Genomic DNA, 6,000 nt, shown 5'->3' with positions numbered 1-6,000 from the left:
GCAGAAATCTTACAGGCCAGAAGGGAGTGGCATGATGTATTTAGTGCAATGAAGCAGAGGGGCCTTGAACCAAGATTACTTTATCCTGCAAGATTATCATTTAAATTTGAAGAAGGGATTAAACAATTTACACATGAGCAAAAGCTGAGAGATTTACCTCCCACAAACCATCTTACAGTGTATTTTGGAGGGACTGCTATAGATTGAAGTATTCCTAAGGTTTAATAGCTGTCACAAGAGGTAATAAAACCACAGTAAAGAAAGTAGAACAGTTAATTACTAAGCAAATGTAAATGAAATCAGCTATCCCCAAAGTCAATCAAGGGATAGACAGAGTATAGAATATGATACCTACTATATAAAGAATGGAGGAGAAAGAAAAAGGAGGAGAACCTTTAGATTGTATTTGTAATAGCATACTAAGCGAGTTGAGTTAGACTCTCAGACAGTAAGGAAGTTAGCCTTGAACATTTAGTAACCACGAATCTAAAGCCTGCAAAGGAAGTAAGTATATACCTATTAACAATCACCCTAAATGTAAATGGTCTGAATAAACCAATCAAAAGACACGGGGTCACTGAAAGGATAAAAAACAAGACCCATCTATATGCTGCCTACAAGAGACTCACTTTAAACCCAAAGACATACACAGTCTAAAAGCGATGGAATGGAAAAAGATATTTCATGTGACTAATAGGGAGAAAAGAGGAGAAGTTGCAGTGCTTATATCAGACAAAATAGAATTAAAAACAAAGTAACACGCACCCTCTAGAAGACTCATGCCAGAAGATGATCATCAAAAAACCCCAACAAAGATCCACGCACTGCTACAGCTGTAGATGCACTCATCCCACCAGTTCCTGGACCTGCCATGGGAATGAGGAAGGAGATATCTAAGCTGGCCTGTGCATATAGTAAAACAACAAAATTGGACTGGATCTATACTGTTGGAACTCAACCAAGAATTTGGAGAAGTGCAAATTGTAGCGCTCCAAAGTCTTACAACTACAAACTATTTATTGTTAAAAGAACATATGGCATGTGAACAGTCCCCAGGAATGGGTTGTTTTAATTTGTCTGATTTCTCTCAGACTGTTCAAGTTCATTTGGACAATATCCACCATATCATAGATAAGTTTTCACAAATGCCTAAGGTGCCTAACTGGTTTTCTTGGTTTCACTGCAGATGGCTGGTAATTACAGATATGCTTTGGTTATGTAACTATACTCCTATTATGTTAATGTGTGTGTGCAATTTAAGTAGTAGCTTAAAACCTATACATGCTGAAGTTACTCTACAAGAAGATATATCAAAGAAATAATCAATCTTCCCAAGTTTTCTTCCGCCTGCTACTTCTATAGCTTTTCTTCTTCCTTCCTAATTACAACCCTTAAATAGAATTCGTGCCTCATATCAAATTTACCGAGTATCATAATTCTTCCAAGTGGTAAAGATACCTCAAGACAAATGCTGGGCATAGAAGCCACAGGGCATAAATATGCAAAGAAGTAAAAAGCTAACTTTTTCAAACAATAAGGCTTCTCTCTCACTTACCAACTTCACATTTCCCTGTATGGCCCCGGAAGATGACTGGTTAGCCAGAGACGGGTAAGATTCCTCAAGGGAGGAACAACCTAAGACAGGCACAGTCGCAGGGGGGCCATCAGGTGAGAAATTGGGGATCAACAGAGGTGAGGCTTAGAACCTCACCCCCCCGTTCTGAGAGAAATCTTCTGCATACGTGGATGTTTTATTGCCCTTGTCTAGCTTGGATTAACACATAGTCTACAGGCACACACCTGATCATCTACATGTGCTCTCTTACAACACTAAACTATGTTTTCTACCTTTATCTTGTATCTACCTACCACTTCAGCATTTTATTAAAAATAATAATAATAAAGAGAGAAATGTGGTATCCACATATAAATCAAGTATAAAAACCAAATGAGTATTCATATTTGAACTGACTGTTTATAGTTCATAATGCATGAGCAAAACCGAAAGTTTCTGTGATGACTGCCCTTGTACTGTTCACTATGTAACTTATTCATTATGTAAGAATTTGTTCTACATGTAAAAACTTGTTTGTTATGCCTCAGAAGATTGGAGACTGACAAAAATTAGGCTTGGGGTGGAATAATGATTGTGCATTGAGCATTGACTCCCCTATACAGAATTTTATTGTCGTTAACAACCATTTGATCAATAAATATGAGAGATGCCCTCACAAAAAAAAAAAAAAAAGGACAGACTTCCAATGGTAAAATAAATTAGTAACCGGGATGTAAGGTATAGCATAAGGAATATAGTCAAGATATTGTAACAGCCTGGTAGGGTGATAGCTGGAACCTAGAATTATGTATATAAATGTTCTACCACTGTGTTGTACACTTGAAACTCATGTAATGTAATACTGTGTGTCAACTACCCTTCAATAAAAAATAATTATTAAAAAAAAAAAAAAAAAAAAAAAAACAAAGTAACAAGAGATAAAGAAGGACATTACATAATGATAAAGGGCTCAGTCCAACAAGAGGATATAACCATTATAAATATCTGTGCAGCCAACACAGGAGCACCTATGTATGTGAAACAAATACTAACAGAATTAAAAGGGGAAATAGAATACAATGCATTCATTCTAGGAGACTTCAATACTCCACTCACTCCAAAGGACAGATCAACCAGACAGAAAATAAGGAGACAGAGGCACTGAACAACACATTAGAACAGATGGACCTAACAGACATCTACAGAACTCTACACCCAAAAGCAGCAAGATACACATTCTTCTCAAGTACACATGGCACATTTTCAAGAATAGATCATATACTAGCCACAAAAAGAGCCTCGATAAATTCAAAAATACTGAAATTGTACCAACCAGTTTCTCAGACCACAAAGGTATGAAACTACAAATAAATGATGCAAAGAAAATGAAAAACCCCACAAACACATGGAGGCTTCACAACATGTTCCTAAATAACCAATGGATCAATGACTAAACAAAAACAGAGATCAAGCAATATATGGAGACCAATGGCAACAATAATTCAACACCACAAAATCTGTGGGATGCAGCGAAGGCCATGCTAAGAGGAAAGTATATTGCAATACAGGCCTACCTCAGGAAATAACAATCCCATATGAACAGTCTAAACTCAGAATTAACGAAACTAGAAAAAGAAGAACAAATGAGGCCCAAAGTCAGTAGGAGAGACATAATAAAGATCAGAGCATAAATAAATAAAATCAGGAAGAATAAAACAATAGACTCAATGAAAGCAAGAGCTGTTTCTTTGAGAAAATAAACAATAGATAAACCCTAGCCAGACTTATCAAAAAAAGTCTACTCACATAAACAGAATAAAAAATGAGAAAAGAAAAAAGACACCACAGAAATACAAAGAATTATTAGAGAATACTATGAAAAATTATCTATTAACAAACGGGATAACCTAGAAGAAACAGACAACTTTCTAGAAAAATACAACCTTCCAAGTCTGACCCAGACAGAAACAAAATCTGAACAGACCAATTACCAGCAATGAAGTTGATTTGGTCCTACCTAAGAACAAAACTCCTGGACCAGATGGCTTCACTGCTGAATTTTATCAAACATTTAGTTTGATACCCATCCTTCTTAAAGTTTTCCAAAAAGTAGAAGAGGGAATACTCCCAAATTCATTCTATTAGGCCAGCATCACTCTAATACCAAAACCAGGCAAAGACACCACGAAAAAAGAAAATTACAGGTCAATATCCCTGATGAACATAGATGCAAAAATACTCAACAAAATGTTAGCAAACCGAATTCAAAAATACATCATTTACATCAAAAAGATCATCCATCATTATCAAGTAGGATTTATTCCAGGGATGCAAGGATGGTACAACATTCGAAAATCCATCAACATCCACATCAACAAAAAGAACAACAAAAACCACATGATCATCTCCATAGATACTGAAAAAGCATTTGACAAAATTCAACATCCATTCATGATAAAAACTCTCAACAAAATGGGTATAGAGGGCAAGTACCTCAACATAATAAAGGTCATATATACCAAAACCACAGCCAACATTATACTTCACAGTGAGAAGCTGAAAGCTTTTTCTTTAAGATCGGGAGCAAGACAAGGATGCCCACTCTCCCCACTTCTATTCAACATAGTACTGGAGGTCCTAGCCATGGCAATCAGATCACACAAAGAAATAAAAAGCAGACAGATTGGAAAGTAAGAAGTCAAACTGTCCCTGTTTGCAGATGACATGATATTGTACAAAAAAATCCCTAAAGAATCCAGTCCAAAATTACTAGATCTAATATCAGAATTCAGCAAAGTTGCAGGATACAAAATTAATACACAGAAATCTGTTGGATTCCTATACACCAATGATGAACTAGCAGAGAGATCAGGAAAACAATTCCATTCACTATTGCATCAAAAAGAATAAAATACCTAGGAATAAAAGGAAGTGAAAGACCTGTACTCTGAAAACTACAAGACATTCGTGAGAGAAATAAAAGAAGATACCAATAAATGGAAGCACATCCTGTGATCATGGATAGGAAGAATTAATATTGTTAAAATGGCTATCCTGTCTAAAGCAATCTACAGATTCAATGCAATTCCTATCAAAATACCAACAGCATTCTTCAATTAACTAGAGCAAATAGTTCTAAAATTTATATGGAACCACAAAAGACCCCAAATAGCCAAAGCAATCCTGAGAAAGAAAAATCTGGGGGGATTACATTCCCCAACTTCAAGCTGTACTAGAAAGCCACAGTAATCAAGACAATTTGGTACTGGGACAAGAACAGCATAGACCAATGGAGCAGGCTAGAGAGCCCAGATATAAACCCAACCATATATGGTCAATTAATATACGATAAAGGAGCCATGGACATACAGTGGGGAAATGACATCCTCTTCAACAACTGGTGTTGGCAAAACTGGACAGCTACATGCAAGAGAATGAAACTGGATTATTGTTTAACCCCATACACAAAAGTAAACTCAAAATGGATCAAAGACATGAATGTAAGTCATGAAACCATGACACTCTTAGAAGACAACATAGGCAAAAATCTAAATATAAACATGAGCAACTTCTTCCTGAATGCATCTCCTCGAGCAAGGGAAACAAAAGCAAAAAAGAACACATGGAACTACATCAAACTAAAAACCTTCTGTATGGCAAAGGACACCATAAACAGAAAAAAAAGGCATCCTACAGTATGGGAGAATACGTTTGTAAAAAACATATCCAACAAGGGGTTAACATCCAAAATATATAAAGAACTCACACACCTCAACACCCTAAAAAGCAAATAACCCAATTAAAAAATGGACAGAGGATATAAACAGACAATTCTCCAAAGAAGAAATTCAGATGGCGAACAGGCACATGAAAAGATGCTCCACATCACTAATCATCAGGGAAATGCAAATTAAAACCACAATGAGATATCACCTCACACCAGTTAGGATGGCCAGCATCAAAAAGACTAAGAACAACAAATGCTGGCAAGGATGCGGAGAAAGGGGAACCCTCCTACACTGCTGATGGGAATGTAAGCTAGTTCAACCACTGTGGAAAGCAATAGGGAGGCTCCTCAAAAAACTAAAAATAGAAATACTATTTGACCCCGGAATCCCACTCCTTGGAATTTACCCAAAGAATACAAGTTCTCAGACTCAAAAAGACATATACACCCTATGTTTATCGCAGCACTATTTACAATAGCCAAGATATGGAAGCAACCTGTGTCCATCAGTAGATGAATGGATAAAGAAGAGGTGGTACATATACACACTGTAATACTATTCAGTCATGAGAAAGAAACAAATCCTACCATTTGCAACAACATGGATGGATCTGGAGGATATTATGCTCAGTGATATAAGGCAGGCAGAGAAAGAAAAGTGCCAAATGATTTCCCTCATTTGTGGAGTATAACAATGAAGCAAAACTGAAGGAACAAA

The sequence above is a fragment of the Manis pentadactyla genome, chromosome 7, assembly GCF_030020395.1.
Source record: "Manis pentadactyla isolate mManPen7 chromosome 7, mManPen7.hap1, whole genome shotgun sequence".
In the NCBI taxonomy this organism is placed as follows: domain Eukaryota; kingdom Metazoa; phylum Chordata; class Mammalia; order Pholidota; family Manidae; genus Manis; species Manis pentadactyla.
Note: the sequence above shows the minus strand (reverse complement) of the source record.